Raw genomic sequence first — 19398 nt, 5'->3', positions numbered from 1 at the left:
AAAAATTATATTTATTATTCTTTTTAATCTTGCAATTAAATTTGTTGTATATGCATGCAAAGAAAGAAAAATACAAGGTTAAAGAAATTAATGATAATTTTTTAAATAATTTATTAAAGGCTGTACGTGTACAAGAATATAACAGTAAATTAAAAATTATGTAGAAATACAATTATAAGACAAGATTTATGATGAAAAGAACATTAAATATCATTTTTGTGCGTTAAGCATAACTTATTTCAAAAATAGATCAATTTTTTCAAATTACTTAAAAAATTGACCTTAAAAAAGCAAACAAAAAAACGGCTCTAAGAATGATTTTAATTTTTCTTGGAAATTGTTTCTGAAGCGTTCTAGAATGAAACAAAAAATAATATAAGAACTCTCTTGTCACCGGCATTTAAAGTTCGTACAGGCAAAGCGTGCACCCTTATCAAGTGAGAAAAATTTGAGCAGATAGGAAGAGCAACGAAACCACGATGCTGTCTCCCTGATACCTGAGCATCAAGTCAAATCAAGTCAAAATCTTGATTCTCAGGTATCAGGGAGGGAGGATCGTGTTTTCGTTGCTGCTCCTACCTGCTTAAATTTTTCTTACTTTCATAAGGTTGCTGCGTGAGTGTCGAAACGTTAGTAATTATTTTTTACAAATGCTTTTATATTGTGATTTTATACATGGTGAATTGTTTGGTTGTCTTCTCATTTATCTTTCCTATTTTTTACTTTTGTCCAAAAAAAAATTTCTTTTCTTTTTTAGGAAGATTTTTATCTTTTTCAAACTTTAATATGAAAATTTTATGGTGGTTTTCTAAACTTTGTCGTTCGATTATTATTATTTCAGAACTTCTGCACATTGTTTTGAATGATTTTGAAATCTTCAAAATCCCACTGAAATATTCTTAAATTGATATCAGTGGCATTAGTATAACTTTTTTTTAAATAGGATCATCGTTAAAAAATGGTTAAGAAGTGTCAATAGTCGAATAAGTCTGAGGCCAGCATTTTCGTATTCAAGCCTGCAACTTGCATGAAATCGATCCCGACCTTTAATCATTTTTACCGGTTTTGGAATCTGTAATTCATGCAGGGTGAATTAAGTTTTTTGAAACCAAAGGCACTTACGATTGTTTCGGCACATACAAGCGAAGCCTGTACTTAGTAAGGGATGCAATTTAAATTGCAACGTTGTAGCACTTGCAACCGAGTATGTAATTGCGTGTAATCATCCTATTTGCCACGACACTGACGAATATCGTACGTCATCTTTTCGTACGACATAAACACACCCTTCTGTTCAAAATTGTGGCTCACCTCATGGAGTTTTACAGTTTATTTTAGACTAAATTATCAATTCCGGTTGAACGCATCTCCCCTCTCTGCAAAAACTATGATGCACAGGTAAAAGAATGGAATATATCGATGCATTTGATTAAAATAAATTCATAAACAAAATTTTATGAAAGATTAATTCATCATGCAGATGAATTTGTACTCACGTGGTGATGAAAAAAAAAAATAAGCCACAGAGTATCAGCATATCGGTTCGAAACTTACCTGAAACATAAAGAAATATTTTGATCATTATTTTTTTTATCAAACTGCAGTTTGAAATTTTTAAAAGAGTATATGAAGATTTCGAAAACAAACATTTATTTGGTAATTTTTGTTTTACTAAAAACTATGACACAGTTGTGGTATCCATTATTTTCACTTTAAAAAAACAAGAAAATCAAAAGGGGCGGCGAAAATACTTTCTCATGAACTCGTAAAAAAACACTTGAAACTCATTAAAAAATTTCTTTTTAATCAAATTTATGACAAAACTGACTATAATTAATTTAATTAAAAAAATTGTGAATTTCTACAATTTTTAGTGAGACAATTGCGATTTCGTTAAAAAACATTAATTTTTATTTAAATATTTGAATTTTCTACAAAAATATGGATTTCCGAATATTGAGAATATTTTAATATTTAAAAAATAAAATCTAAACAATCAATGTAGTAGTTGATATTTCAACCAAATAATATTTTTGTATCACGCTAGACCGAAATCACCACCTTTTTCCCCTGAAAAACCAGGGCGAAACTAGCAATTATTTCCAGTAAACTGCATTTGCAGGGTGAAAGTAAATTTTACGGGGTGAAAGTAAAATTAGCGAGGCGAAACTAAAATTATCGGGGCGAAAGTAAAATCTGATTTTTCTTTTACAATTTTTTGACAATATTATTTGCTCGAAAATAAATGGTTTTTTTTTTACAAAAGACAAAGAAATCGATTGAAAATTGCGTCGGAACCGCTTTTCAGAGCTAGAAGGTGGTCATGCTCGAGTGTGAGCTAATATAATATATATGCAACACGGGACAAAATTAGGGAAAAATCTTCTCGCTCAGGCAGTAAACCCACCCGCCGGAAAAATCTGTTCCTAACACCCTTTTGTTACACAATGTACTTTAATCTTAAAACAGGAATGGTTCAAACTAACCAAATGACGAATTTTGAACAAAAGAGGTGAATCATTAACCAGAAATGATTATTTTTCAACAAAAAATTTGCATTCTTGACCAAAAAGTATGAATTTTCTACAAAAATGGATAGATTTTCAAATAAAAAAACTAACAATTTTCAACAAAATATCTAAAACTTTAATCTTCAACTAAACAAATAATATTTATATTTGAAAAAAAACGTTCTATCATGGAAAATTTTTCAGTAATGAAAGAAAACGAAATTTAGAGAAATTGTTGAATATTGAAGACAGAAAAATGAATTTTCTGTAAAAAAGTTGAATTTAAAAAAAAATTACTTTTCAACTGAGAATATCAATTTTCAAATTAGAAAAACAATTTTCAACTAGAAATGAAATAATTCAGCTTTAATTTAACAACGTTAATTTTTAAGCCTGAAATATTCTTTTTTTTTAAAAGTATTTCAACTGTCGAAAAGGTAGCTGAATTTCGAAATAGAAAATGTAAGTTTTGTTTACCTTTCCTCCATTGCCTTCTTTTACATTAGAAAGCAAATTGTGAACCCCCTGGAAGTCTTTGAAATATTTTTACACAAGATCGTTGAAAATCATTAAAAGATTTTGAAATTCTGGAAATCTCATATAATGTTTTAAAATTTGTGGAAACTTCTTTTAATCTCTAAAATTCAGTTAAAAATCAATTTAGTTGAAAGCTATAAAAAGTCTGATTGAAAATTAACTTCAAAATATTTTATTCTATTAATTTATGAATAAAGTTGAAAATCATTCAGAAAAAAATTAATCACCTTTTTGGAAAATAAATTCTCTTGCGAAAAATATCGCCGCGAAAATTGAAGGTCAAACTTTTGTTTGCATACATTTTTAATATTATCATAAAAAATTATATTTATATATATTTTATTAAATAAAATTGATTGAAGTATAGAGCAAGTAGCGAGAATTGAACACGCAATCATCTGGCTATGAAGCCGAACCGCTGCTGTTCGGGCCTGTGGCGAATATTTTAAAGTCGATTTGGTCAGAAACGGCAAAGGAGTGTATGTTATCGCTTTGCAAAATTAATACTCAGACAACTAGCTTTTATTAAAACAATTATTAAACAAAATTAAAAGTCAAAATCAGCAATATAAAGCACAAAGTAAACTTTTTCTTTTAAAAAGTAGACAAAGCAGATGCAATGGGCCTACAAAAAAATAGTTTCACAGCTTCTCAATCCGTAAATGATTCGTTCAAACCTCTTTCTACCTTAGTTCCCTCAACTGCCCCTGAATTTCCACATTTACCCTCGATTTTCCCCTTCCTTCCCCATCTTTTTCCTTATCTACTTCGTCCTTTTCTCTTTCCCAGTCGACAGTCCCACCCCCTAATTTCTTGCCCCAGATTTTCCCTCATTCCCCCTACCGCCTAATTTTCTCTCAACACAGTTTCTCTACTTTCTATCCCATCACTTCCCATACATTCTTTCACCTTGCTTCCATTTCCCTTATTCTCTTTACTTATCCACACCTCACTTCTCCTGCATTCCCAACCCTTCTTTCCCTCCCTAACCAACCTCCACTTCCCCTACTTCTCTCCTTATTACCTTCCACTGCCCCTACTGCTATACCCCTTATTTTTCCTCACTTACCCTAATTGTCCTTAATTACCCCAACTTGCCCTTCTTTCATTTACCCTCACTTAACCTACTCCCCCTTAATTTCTTTACTGCCCTTCCTCTATTTGCCTATCACTTTCTATATTTCTCGACCCCCTTAAGGCTGTCTTAAAAAACTATTGTTGAACCATTTTCTAGCGGAACTAAATCGATTTCCACGGTAATCGTGAAAGTAAAAAAGATTGCCTTTTAACATTATATTCCAAATACTTTGTTTTGTTTTTTGAGACATATAAAAATACGTGCAAAATGTCGTTTCAATCACTTCTCAGAATTCTAGATATCCAAGTGCTTTTGTTATCTCAATAGGAGCGATCTGTTTTCGGCGATTAATGGTATTTCAGTTAAACGAGTAATGTTTTCTAACTCTGTTTCCGTGAATGTATCCTTTTTATTTCTCCTCAGTTCGCTTTCGCATTTCTTTCTGATTAAACTGCCCTGTCCGAAATGGTGCTGTTCGTGTAACAATTTCTGCTCCGACGCGATACATACGTCGCGACGTATGTATCCCGGCAGCGCGAAATTAATCAACGCTCGATAGGATCGAGGCTCCTATCGAAGCGACGCAAATTGGAAACTACCCTCAGAAACTAGTTTCGCATAATTTCGACGGGAAAACAAATCTCGGCACGGTCGAACCCACGCAGTGGTCGTCTACCGTTCCAGCCACCTCGATACTTTCTCTCATCTCTATTTAGTTATCTATCCATCTCTCTCTTTGGGTGCAACAACCCGTTACCCGAGTCAAACTAATATCCACCTCCCTGCGGAATACACCAGAATTGCATTTTTAGATTGCCTAGTCAAATTTGGCATTTAACGTTAAAATAGTTGATCGAATTGGGAGTAGATCATTATTATTCAGAAATCAGATGAAAAAAGTACTCACGGGAAAAAGTTTTTTTTTTATACAATCTGAACAACTGCAATCTATAAAATGCGGTGACACAAAGAAAGAAAAAATATTAAATTTTCATCCTAATGAGAAGTTTTATGTAAAATTTGAATTTACCTATCTGTATTTTATATGCGCAGAAAACTTGATGGGCAAAGTTTGATAGTCAACATTTAGAGAGTCAATCTGTTCTTCTAGTTGGTCGAATACTTTTTTTTTTTTGAATTAGTCATAGCGACTCTCATTTTATGGCCATTCTAACTGTGGTATATAATCAGAGTATCCAGACTCTCTGAAATGGTTGATGTGAATCTCATTTTTTACTTTCGAGAGATAGTTGCTTTAGCCATCTGGAAGGCTGTCCTATAGTTGACACTTAAATATATTCAGACTGCATAATTACATTTTTGAATGAATTATGAGATTGAATTGTGCTTTGAAACCATTTTTTGGGATCAAAATATAAGTGTTAAGCTCATTGGCCCACCTACCTTAACCGACGGTTGCGGTGTCCAAAATGATGTAATAGTTTTCTTCCTTTTAAAAACCACTATCATATCTCCCGTTTTTATTTTTTTATTATCTTGCCTTTTCTATTTTCTTTTATTTAGTGAAAAATTTATTGTATTAATATCATAGATCGATCTATCCATCTCGTACTAACGAATCGTTTATATTCTTGTATCAACTTCGAATTATGTTAATAAAAAAAGTTTTACTGTAAGAAAGCGATTTTTAAAATATTATAAAGAGATAAAAAATGCAAGAAAATATTTTTAGAAATCCTTAAGCCAGTTTCAAGACATTAGTGGTGAAAATAAGTCCTCCAAATTTCATCAATTTATTTGCAATCCTTTTCAAGTTTTTGTGTTCACAAAAAAGTGTGACTAAATGAATTACAAAAATTTCGACAATGTTACCATCACAAAGCTTCCTCTATGAGAAAGAAAAATAAAGAAAGACATACATCGTCGATTGACTAACAGATTTTTTAAATATCTTTCATAATGATTTGTAGATTACCGGAGCCTTCTTAAAAATCATTTTCTAACTAGAAAGAAAAAAGAAAGGGGGCCTTAGATATGACATGACGAGAAAAAGAAAGAAGAGAGGTTTTTCAGTGATAAAGGGATAGGAAGTAAAGAAGATATATAGACTAGGAAGAAATGAAAAAAAGATTTTTGGAAAAGGAAGATATAGGTATATGAGGGATGAAAGGCGAATCACGAGACAAACAAGAACAGCTAGATAGAAACTAGGAAATTTAATGAAAAAATCGGTGTATGCAGAGTGTGTAAATGTGTACACGGGACATGGAAGCATGTATGAGGTGGTTGCAGGAGAGAAAGAATGAAAGTGAAGGATTGCATAAGAATGTTAAGAACACATTAGTGGGGGGGGGGGGGGGGGGGGGGGGGGGGAGATTGGTTGAAGGTGTCAGAGAAACCAAGAAGGTATAAAGAAGAGGAATAACTGAGTGTGAATGTAAGGCGTGAGTTAGTAAGAAGGAAGGCAAAAAAGGAAACGGAAGTCACATACAAGCTTAAAAATAGCTGAAATATTAAAATAATTATAAATGACGTTATAAATATTTAAAGGAACAGAGGCTACATATAAACTAAGAGAACACATTATAAATAAAAACCGAACGAATGTAGTTAGTAACTCTTCTGCATTTAACTATCAGACGACATTAACTACTTACTTTTTCAGGCTGAAAATAGCAAGTCGAGTTAGGTAGAGAAAAGAACTGTAAATTTGTTCTCACTACTCTTGAAAAGTAGTATAAAAAATGAGGTCATGACGCGAGCGAGATTTCAAAATTGAAAAAATGAATTTTAATTGGTAGCGCCATCGTGAGGTCACTGATCTCCGCAACGTCGTCTACATACCCATTCATTGAAAAGGGTGCATAAGCATAGAGGCACGTTGGTGCATAGAAGGAGAAACCGAAGAGAGGAAGGACGAGTGTGCAGAAGCATACGTGTGCATATGCGACCGAGGTGGAGAATATCAGCAGGGTGTGAAAGAGAGCCGTGCGAACGAGACGAGAACGCGGGTGCGGTGGTGCAGCAGTCAACAAAACTGAAATGCACACAATTGTTTTCATGGACGCGACCCGGCATGTACGTGTTTCACTGACGAAGTTAATCTACCGGGTGAGTGCTCTAAAATTGAAAAAATTGTATTAATCAGCATAAGTTTTGTCGCCTCTTCATTAAACTCATCGAATACATACGCAGAAAGAAGGATCCGTAAGATTTACAACACCATCAGCACAAATATTCACTGAAAAAACGGTTAGTTGGAGAAATAAGATTTTAATTAGCAGAAATGGCATCTGCTACGAAAACTACTTCGATGGTAAAACAATCTAAACAGTTTTATGCAGTAACAAGCAGTCCTTACTTCTCCTAAGTAGTTCAATTCATATCACTATCGAAAGTACAGTGAAACTCGGATACTGTGCTGGTATTAGGGTTGCTGGAGGTGGGGAACTAGCCCGAAGGAGTGCTACTTCGGATGAAAATGCTCTTGTTTGTTCAAGCCTAAGTGACCACTGCACAAATCCCCGTAGCCCCTCTTACTTCCACCTGCAGCGTGGCGTCAATTCTCGGAAAGGATATATCCGGGGGCGTTATATCTGAGTTTGACTGTGATTGTAAGCCTTAGCTGCGACAACAAGTAAATTAGCAGGGATATCTACTAAATTAAAAGACAAAAGCAATTTGAATCACGCACTACTTTCAAGGCACTATTTACCTGCAACAAAAATTACCCATGGTAGTGTGAATGAAACAATGCAAAAAGCAAATGTCTTGATTATATTCGTATCTAAAGTTAATATTTAATAATAAATAAAGTTAATAAAGTGTCCAAAGTTAATATTTCGCTGGTTCACCAGTGATAATTTAAAAAATTGATTTAACCAGTGACAAATTCACTGGTTTTGTTTAAGAAAGTGACATAAAAAGAGAGAGAGAAAAAACTAAGTCAGCATCTTCCAAAAATATCTCTATTGTAGTCTCAGTTCTAAAGGATGCCAACTTCCACTTGAGCAAAGACATCACCGAACCCCCACCTTTTTCTGTGTTAAATTCTGGGATAATTGTAAACCCACAGAACTTTATCTGCCTCTTAGAATATCTGATTTACGCGAATATGAAATTATTAAATGCATGCGCAGATGAAGCATTACGTCTCTTTTCAACAAACCGTATGCATATACAAAGTCGTAATTGAGTCTGCGGAACATTACACCCTAGATTATTACTTCTTTTTGTGAGCCTTTCTGAATTGCGATTCTGCCACGCAAGGAGATCATGATTAGTCAGTTGCAGCAAAAATCCTCACGTCATAGTGATTACATCGACGCGAATCGTACCACTTTCGTGGCTGCCCGATTCTTTTCTTTGAACCTCCCTATTTCTGGCTTGTTTTCACACGAGTGTGCGCTGAGCGGCTTCCATCGCGCGTTGTAAGAGCCACTTAAAGAAACGATTTCCTATAAGTGGATAATGAGAAATCGTTAAACTGGTTCCGCGGCGAGTTGAGAAAAATTCGCGGCTGAGGAATCACCCAATACGAATATTTATCCGGTGAATGGTAGTATTACATTTCGTTTTTAAGTAACAACTGGAGAAACGATCATTTCAGGATCGACAAAGTAATTTCACATATCGCGCAAAACTTCGTCGCGTGTTGCACATATTATATTATTTTTCCCTTAAATTGTCAACATTGTGCGTCAATGTATTTGAAATTTGAACAAATTTTTTTGTTGAAGTGTTCTTTTTACGCTAAATTTAAATGAGGGAACGTCCATACGTTGCGTGATGCAACTTTTAGTGCTCTTCAACTCATCCCTCCCTCATGTGACAATTCTTGTTACATTTGGGTGACCCCTCCCCCTTCTCAATGTATCAACGTCACTGAAGCTAACTCCATCCTATTTTTAAATATAAAATGTAAATGCAATTTTGTAATAAATTCAATTGAGTAATAAATAATTAGTTAAAACTATTTTATACTAGTATGAGAGTAATTTTAATAAAATTTTTCAGAGACTTTTTTTATTTCAGAAGACTTTTAAAATTTAAAGATTAACTTAGATCGGAGCTGGTGTTTTTGAAATGCATCATTTATGATTATTGAGGAACCATCTCGAATAGAAATATTCTTTTAATTTTTGGTACAAAATTAATTTTTTAACTAAAAATTTACCAATTAGATTTTTATATAATAATAGATATTTTTGGTTTCTTCTAAAGCTTTTTTTAGTTGATAATTCAAATTCTTGATTGAAAATAAACTTTCGGTTATAAATTTCCCTTTTTTGTAGAATGCTAGAATCTTTTTATAAGGATTTAAAATTTTACAGATAATTCATCATTTTAGAAAAAAATTAACCTTTTTTGTTAAAAATTTAATTGTGTTCCTAAGAATTCATTTTTATTTGTCTGAGAGTAAATGCTCTTCGCTGAAAGTGTGATAATGCCATTTTTAGTTTAAAATTTATATTTTAAATTGAAAGTTGATTTTCTCCTAGTTAAAACTTAATGTATTTTCTTTATAATGGGCCTTTTTGGAAGAAAACTAATTTTCTTGATAACAATTCATACTTTTGGATTAAACATTCCTCATTTTATTTAAAAATTCAACCACTTGGTCTTGAATAAACTTTTTTGTTAAAAGTTAATATTTTCGGGTAAAAAATCAACTGTTTTGTATAACATTTGTCTTGTGGGCTTAAAAATTCAACAATTTGGTATAAAATTGAACAGTTTGTGAGAAAATTTAAACCATGGTCGAAAGTTCAACTAATTTTGCAAACAATTTTTTTCGTACATTTATTATTTTTGTTAATAATTGTTCTGCATGATTTAAAAACTACCTTTGTTGAACAAAAAGTTACCCATTTCATTGCTGTTTGAAAATTTATCTTTTTCATTTGAAGCTTATTTAAAAAATAATTTCTTTTGGTAAAAATGCAACTGTTTGATTAAAAATCAAATTTTCTTAGTTCAGGCCCAAGTGTTTTGTAGAAAATTTGCCTTTTTTTATTGAAATGTCAAATTTAACATTTTGCGTTAAAAATGTTTTTTTTTTGGTTGAAAATTCAACTCCTTGGTTGATGATTGAACTATTTTCTGGAAAATATATGATACTTTAACTACTATGTTATCTACTCTGAAAATTTAACTTATCTTTTGAAAACTCGTTTTTCTGCTGGAAATTAATTTTTTGATCTGCTGACTTAAAAAGTATGTTTGAAAATTCATATTTTTTCGTGGAACATTTTTTAATTTCGGATAAGTTTAACTTTTTTATAGAAAATTTTTAAATCAACTACTTGGTTGATTGTATTGAATGTACTGTTTGCTACAATCGTCTTTTTTGGTAGAAAATTCATCTTCATAGTTGGAAACTCAACTATATGATTAATAATTTGTGTATTTTGTTAATTGATTCGTAAAAAATCACAAGTTTAATTAACTAGAACTAATTACTGTATGTACTGCCTCATTCTTTAGTGTGCTGTTTCGCCTCATCGAATTTTTCTTGGTAGCATGGATTAAGTAAGAAAATAATTCTTGTTATTACGGTTTGAAGCAAATAATTGTTGTTATATTATCTTTTTAGACGTGGCGCAGGAAATTTACAAGTTCCGTAATATCACATTTACGTTGTTTCAATAAAGGTAAAAAATTTACGCAATCGCTTGCTCTTATCAAACTGTTTTATTTGTGACGTTTTCTATTCCTATAACATTCACTACACTCGGGTCTCTTATAGTCGGTGTCAAATTTCAAATAGATGGACCAATGAATAATCTGCCCTTCTTTAAAACTTTGATTTTCGATATATTTTAAGAATAATATATGAAGAAAGTTGAAAGAAAAATAATTCATATTGATTTAAAATTACAAGACAATATTTGAAATTCATTAAATTAAACAAAAAATGTATGATTAAACTTCAAGGACGCAGAGGCAAAATACATTTTTTTAAATCAATTCCTTACAATACGGACAAAAATTAAGGTATAATAAAACATCTTTTTACTCAATACCGACGTTTTAAGTCTATTTTATCGTGAAATAAGAATTAATATGTAACGCTTAGATATTTTCTTACAATTAAAGATCAATACAAATTATAAGAATCTCAAGCTTTTTCATATATTATTCTTTCAATATACTGAAATTAAATTTATAATAACATATAGATCATATATCTTATAGTCCAGACCACTTAATGAAACTAATGAGGGGAACAGTTTTCAGTTATAAAAGATTAAATTAAAAAAAAATGAGGCTCAGTTTTACTAATTTTCTTATCAAGATCGCAACCACGTGCCTTTCCTCCGGGCGCAAAAGTATTTATTTACATACATTATTTTCTATTTTTGCATAATTTTATGCCGTCTCAATTGAGAGTCAGATGAAGCTTTGTACGGTGGTGGGTGGCGACGCGTCGTCTCATCAGCATAATTGAAACCACTCGAAACAATTGAACGTGGATTAGTCAGCCTCAGGGAAAGCAGCATTCCTCTGCCGCCCTTATCTCACACAGCGAAGTTGAAGAGGGTGGCAGTAGTAGTAGACAGTGTGAGTCGGACGTGTCAACCAAGTCCACGCGATCTCGTGGAAATTGTTCAGTTTCACAACTTTCCAAATATTAGCAATAATGATAAGTTTCTTATTAGTAGCGAAATTCTCAATTTAAGTATACCAGGGTAGCATCTAAAAATTAAAACAAGTTTCCGTTCATTTTCTGGTTGCCAACAATTTTTTCAAGTAATGAAAATTAGTAAAAGAAATTCTGTGCGCCTACAGAAAACATATTTCATAACCTATTAGGCTGTTTATTAAGTCATTCAAACCTCCTCCTCACATACTTTTCCTTCTGTACTCTCTTAGCATTTTTTGGTTTCCCCTCGTCTACCTGACTTCAGCCCATAATGCTTCAACCTTCGCATCCCCTCTCTTCCCTAAATTCTTCCTTATCTAAATCCCCCTCTCCTCAATTTCCCTACTTCTTTTCAGACTTTCCCTGACTTTCCCTACATACCTTCCCTAACAAATATTTCAGCTACTTCTCGTCCTTCTTCTACAACCATTTCCGCTGTTTCCTCACCTTTATTTTCTCTCAGTTCCTTTACCTCCTCTCACTCACGCTTACTTACTCACTCCTCAATTTTACTCCCTTATTTTTTCCTCACTTCTCTTACGACCCCTTTCAACATTGCCCCTAGTTTCCTACCCTTCACTTTCACTACTTACCCCTAACTTCCCTTATTTCCCCTCATTTTCCTCATTCCCGCTACGTTTCAACTATAATTTCCCACAATTTCCCCTCACTTCCGCTACCTTTAAAAAAGTACGCTGAATGAACGAATAGGCATCTGACTGAAACTGTAAGGGTTTCTGCCCGGGGCTACAAACCCATAAATTAAAATTGTATCTACGAAAATGTTTAGTTTAAAGACTAAATACCATCCAGCAAAATCAAAGCAAAAAGTATTTAAAATTCAAATTAAATCATTTTTAATTCATAAATTTATTAAATATTGTTATGGGACATTTTTTAAAGTTAATGTTCTTTTTTATTGTTTGAAAAAATCCTTAAGTTATTTAATATCTTTAGGTTAAAAAAGTAGATATACCATTACTCATTCGTGAAATATAACTTTCCGAAGTGGAATGGGATTCACCAATTTTTACATTCCCATCCCAATGAGAAAGTATTAGTTTTATGTAAACTTTTATTTCATAGCTTCTTATCAAATCTCCATAAGTCATAAAAAATGCCATTTTCAAAGAAAACTATACGAGATATAAAAAATGTTAGGGTGCGAAATTATTTATCTTAAGATTACAACCCTAAAAATACAATTCATAATTAAAAATTTTAATTTTTAGAAAACAAACAAAAGATTAGAAAAAAATGAATAAGCGAAACTTGTCCAACCAGAAGAGAAATACAGATTTGTTAGTAATTCTTTTTTGATGGTACACGTCATCTTTGTCTAAATTAAAACAAAAATTTTTTGACAATATTCAATTTCTAGAAAAGCATCATAAGATACGAAATAAATAAATGGAGAAAAGTTGTCCAATAAAAAAAAAAAGATTGACAAAATTTGTTATAAACTATTTTTTGATAAAATGCGTAGTTTTTGTTTTAATTTAAAAAAATTACGTTACAAATTAACAAATACAATTTTTTGGAATAAAGACACACTGTACAATAAATTGTGAATTAACAAATATTTTTGCCTATATCCTATCTAAAAAATTTCTATTGACTTTTTTGCCCAACAAGACACGTGATGAGAATGTATTCGTTAAAGCGGCAAAATCTTTGATGAAAGAGAATTATTGATCACTGAGTTTCAGTCGTCATAGTTTAACTTAAAATTTTTAAAATTGTATGAAAAATTTTACTTAAGAGAATGTCAAGTATTTCAAATGATTTTTATGGTATTTCAAGTGATTTTTAATGTATTTCAATATATACTAGAAGTGACTAAACATTTTATAATAGTTCTTTGAATTGTACAGTACTTTACAAAAATTAAGGGATTTTCTAGGACTTTAAAGATTTAAAGGTAATTTTGAAACGTTTTCAGTTAATGTACGGCTTAAAGAATTCCCTTGAAGTTTGAATGATTTCGAAGGCTTTTATACGATTTATAAGATTTTAGGACATTGAAAAAATGTCAATGGGATTCAGTGGATTTTCAAGATTTACAAATATTCTAAAGGATTTTTAAGGGTTTTATAGGATTTTCGGGAATTTCAGTAATTTTGACGAGTTTGAAAGAATCTCAGTAAGGTTTTACAATAAATTCCCTAGGGTGCCCAAAGATTTTAAGAAATATCATCAAATTTCATGTAATTACACGGGAATTCTACCAATTTAGAGTGGAACGATAAGCGTAGACTTTGGGCCCACTCCGTCGGCTTGCGGGTTCGATTCCCGCCTCGCATTCTGGAAGAGCCTCGGCGGCCCATGCGGTGAACACTAGCCTAAAAAGGGAGTTGTTGATCTCCGGAGAGTCATGGGACCGGTACCTCTAGAGACAAAGGTTTTCTCTAAGTACTTAAAGCTGTTACTCTTGGCGGTTTGGAACCCACCTTAAACTGTAGGTCCCCCTTCCACCACCAAGTAAGTGTGTAGGGGGTGTGTAAAGGAATAAAGAAGAAGGTGCAAGAAAAATGTAAGCCCTCAGGGGACACACTAGAAGCTTCCATTCCATTATACCGATTTAAAATATTTTAGGGTATTTTAAAAGATGCCAAAGAACTCTCAACTGTTTTAAGTAATTTAATGATATTTCAAAGAATTTAAAATTTGTAGGGTGTTTCAGAAGTTCCGAGAAATTTTCAAGACTTTGAAAAAATTTTCAAGTTTTTAAAATTTTTTAAGGGGTTTAAAAAATGCCATACGGTTTTTAAGAAATTTTTAAGTTTACATAAGGTTTTTTAGGACCTTTGAGGTTTAATGATACTTTATAAAATTCCAAAAGAATTCATAGTATTTTAATTTATTTCAAACAATTTATTCACAAGAATGAAGGGAATTAAAAAGAACTTCAAGTATATTAAGGTTTATCCAAATATTTTTAATATTTTTAAAGATTTTAGAGCATTTTTAAAATTCCAAGGTACTACAAGATCATTGAAAAATATCCAGCAATTAGGATTTTTTTAAGGATATAAAATATCTGATAATAATCTAAGACATTCTAAAAAATGTTCAAGATATCCAAAAAAATTGAAGGAACTTCCAAGGATTGGGGACATTTCAAAATATTTCTAGGGATTTTCAAAGGTTATTATTAGAATTGCAATAATTTCAATAAATTTAAGAGGTTTTAAAATTTCGAGAGATATTGCAACGCATTTTTTAGGATTTCAGGAAATATAATCAAATGTCAAGGAATTTCACAGAGTTTTTAATTGATTTTATGCGATGTCAACGGATTATAAAGATTTGAATTGATATTATAATATTTTAAGCGGTATCAAAGAAAATTCCATCAGACTTGATGGGTTTTAATAGAATTTCCAAAATTCCTAATTATAACATTCCTGATTACGGATTTAAAAATTAAGAAACTTAAAAACAAATAATTAAAAATTAATTTTTTAAGCTAAAAAACGCTAGTTTCAAGACCTCAAAACTATATTACAAGTTTTGTCATTCAAAAATCGTTAAAAATAATTTGTAATTAAAAAGTTAAAAAATTAAATAATGTAAAATTCAGGCGTTGAAAACTCAAGAATTTTAAACGTCATTTAAAATTTAAACATTCTCAAATGTATTTTTAAGTTATTCAAAGATATCAAGGCATTTTAAATGATTCTAAAGGATGTGATTAAATATTCAAGGATTTCAATGGATTTCAAAGAATGTACCTTATTATTGAATAAATTAAATATTATTATGCAAAGGGATTTCTAAGAATTTCAACAATTCAAGAAAAGAAGGTTAAGTGAAGTTAAAATTTATAGGACCTCTAATTATTTTAAAGATGTCGGCAAACCTTACCATTTTTAACGGATTTCAAGAGATTTCAACCGATTTTAAAAGTTTTAATAGATTAAAAAATAGTTTGAAATGTATTAAGGGATTTTAGGTGATTCCAAAAGGTTTTATATAAATTTCAATTTAACTTAACACGTTTTTAAGATATAAAGGAAATTGACCAATTTTTTCTGTATAAGGTGTATGTCCATTATGTACAATTTCACATTTCAGTTCATATTTCCGCTTGTCATTGTTATTCTAGGCAAAGCCACGTCTTATTTCTTATCTTATTTATTGTTCGCTTGTACATATGCTGTGAATTTAGCAATGAAGACAATGACATGTGAAAAATGAAAAGTAAAATGTGGAAGGTCAATTATGAAATTATATACATAAACGGCCCCGAAATCGCTATTTTTGAGAACATTCATATCAGATTGTAATTGGTCAACTAAGGAATCGTTCCTTAATAGTTTTTTTACTTTTTGCATCAATTACTTTCATATTTCTGTATTATTTATTTTAGTGATAGTTATTCCTCAATAGTTTTCCTCATAATGCTTTTCTATAATTTTTAGAGAAAATTCGCAAGTGTGTGATTCATGACGACAACGGATATGCTCATTCATATCAGCTTATTTAGAAATCCCATACAATTTTTCAATCCTGAAATCCTGGAAATCTCTAAATGTAAAACGAATGTGTTAATTAAGGGAAATCGTCGTTTTTCAGTTACAGAGATAGAGGAAGACCTAGAGATGTCAAAAACTATTGTTTCTGATAATTGGAGCCAAGATTTGGGGAAATGTGTCAACTGTGTGCTTCAACCTAACAACACACCTGCCTCTTAATCTCAGTTTATTTTAAAAGTTTCTGGTGACAGGATGATCTCAGGAAGGAGGCTATCGGATTATAAAGGGGAGTACTTTGAAGGGGATATCATCGCCATGGACCAGAATAAACTCTTACTCCTGGTACACCCCAAGGTCATATACTTTCCGGACAGGCTGTCACACTGAAAATCCGAGTAATTAATCCCTCAACTTATTTTATAATAAATTTCTAAATTGACATAATAAATGGGAACATTATTATTCTTATTATTAATACTGTAAGCCTTGAACTATAAAAACACACGTACGAGATATACTCACGTCCATGAGGAATTCACCTACGTGTAAAGTGTAGGGTCAGATCGCAGGGGTAAAATTCACACCCCGCTTGCACTCTCGAGCGTTCATACAACTGTAGATAAAAAATAAAGGAGAGAGAAGCAGAGTGAGAAAATAGTGGAAAGGGGTAGTCGCGTACGCGCCAGGGTGATAGGGGTGCTAGACTGGGAGTATTGGTGGGTGTGTCAATTTACACACGTTTTGTTCTCGCTGCGACAAAAGGTGGTAGCGGAAGGTCTGTGACAGAAAGGGAAAAAACGCGACGGGAGAGAGACAGAGCACAAAGGTTAAACGAACAGGACAGAATTCAGAGTAGTTAGTTGATGCAGTGCATTTTGTGCGAGTGCACGATAAAGAAACAGAAGTGTGAATTCCTCAAGAGGTGTAAATTATGCTCCAATTTAATCCTTTGGTCATTAAGACTCTTGAAAACATTATTGTTTAGGGGGGCCAAACAAATTTCATCTTCATATTTCCCCCGACACTTTCCTGATTATTCCCCAACTGATTCTTTATTTTACCAAGACCACTAATATTTAAAGAACAAAATTTCAATTTCGTAACATTTTTAATATAGAATCTTTTAGAAATTGAATACAACAATTTTAAGCTTTAATTCATAAATTTTTAACTTATTGAATTGACTAATTTTCTAATTCAAAAGGGACTAATTTTTAATCAAAAAGGGACTAAAAGTAACTAACACGAAATAATAATGTAATAAATGTCCTTATTAATTGAGAGGAATTTAAAGGATTTCGATTTATACTACCGCAAATAATTGAAAGAAGCCCAGATCAGTTAAAAAAAACGAACGAATTAAGTTTTATGAATTAAGAAGAATTCAAGCGATTAGGAAAATTTACAAAAATTATAAAGAGTCCAAAAGAGTTAAAAAGATCTTATGATAAAATAAATAAGTATTCATGGTAAATTTCTAATAAAATGAAATTAATTGAAAGAAATATTTGAAAATCTTTTTAAATCTTTGAAACCTTGCGAAATCGCTCACTTCTTTTGAATGCACCCTATATATAGGTCCTGTAAATTACTTTTTTATCTTCAGAAATTATAAGAAATTCTTCATAACCGCATGCCATTTTTTTCTAATATTTTGAAATCCTTGGAAGTCGCTTCAAATTTTGTAATCCTCTTGAAAATGTCTTGTAATCTTTTAACATACCCTTAAATATTTTAAATACTTTAAATTATCCTATAATTATGTAAATCAATAAAAAACTACTTAAAATATTTTTTAAACTCTGAAATATTTTAAGTCCTTTAAAATCTTCCAAAATCCCTAAACATTTTTTGAAGCTCTGAAGAATTCCTTGGAATTTTTGAAAAATATATCATAAACTCTAAAACCCTTTATAATTATTTCATATTATGGGAATCTTTTGAAAATACCCTAGAATATTTTACAATCTTTTAAATATTATGAAATTCCTTTAAATATTGTAAAGGAACCAATAATAACTTAGGAATTTTTAATTACAATAAAATCTTTCAAATTATTTAAAATCTTGGGAAAATGCCTTAGACTCTTTAGAAAAATCCTAAAATTTTTTAATACTTTGAATTTCCTTTAAATTAGTGAAATGAGTACAAAATTCTTTGGAAAATTTTTTAAATCCCTCAAATATTTAAAATCCTTTAAAATCTTTCAAAATTCCGAAGCAATTTGTTAATCTCTTGAAATTCTTTGACTTTTCTTAAAGAACCCTAGAAGCCTTAAAATCTTTTGGAATTATTTCAACTTATTGAAATCTGTGAAAAATATTCTAAGATATATCAAATCCTATAGGATCTTTTGAAATCCCTTGAAATTGTTTAAAAGGTCGCGAAATTCTCTACAATTTTACAAAATACACTTAAATCTTACAAATTCTTTAAAATTTCTGCAAATTATTGAATTCAATTTGCAAATTCCTCGTAATATTTCAAATATCCCTGAGTCTTACATAAATTCCCTAACTGTTAATTTTTTTTAATCCCTGCCTTTTCTCTGATTTCTATATTTTTTAAGAAATGTGAAAAAATATTTTTAAAAAAATCCGAGTTTTGACTAAAAATGTTGCCAGAAGGTAAGGGTGCGAAGCGAATGTAGCGACTGAAGTTCAAACTTGGGAATCCCTATTCGGCCGTGTTAAAATACCGACGTGAATTTCCCGAGAGGAAGAAAAGATCGGGCGTGACCGTACTGACGATGTGAACGTAGAAGGCTTTGCTCGCGAAATAAATTGTTAACTTCCCGATTTCGCTTTAGGCCAGTAACTTGCGACGGGATTTGGAAGCGACGAGGATTTTAAATTCAAGTCACAAGCGCTAGAACAATGCCAGGGTGTCGGGAAATCTCGCTCACCTTGGAGATAAAAATACGAGTGATTAAAAGAAACGAGCTTAATTGAGCTAAGTCACGTTCAAAATAAAAACTTTTACTGAAGATTCTAGACTATAATAGAAATAGGGGAATAATAGAGGAATATATTATTTAAAGTAAAATAATTTTAGGCACCATTTAGAATTCAATGTTTTAGGAAATCATTGACTTTAAAACTCGAAAATAATAATTTTTAAACAAACAAGATAAATTTTTAACCAACAATGTAGTGAAATAAAAAAAGAAATCTTTAACTAAATAGTTTA

The sequence above is a fragment of the Belonocnema kinseyi genome, chromosome 3 (genome assembly GCF_010883055.1).
Source record: "Belonocnema kinseyi isolate 2016_QV_RU_SX_M_011 chromosome 3, B_treatae_v1, whole genome shotgun sequence".
NCBI classification, from domain to species: domain Eukaryota; kingdom Metazoa; phylum Arthropoda; class Insecta; order Hymenoptera; family Cynipidae; genus Belonocnema; species Belonocnema kinseyi.
This window is presented reverse-complemented; position numbering follows the sequence as displayed.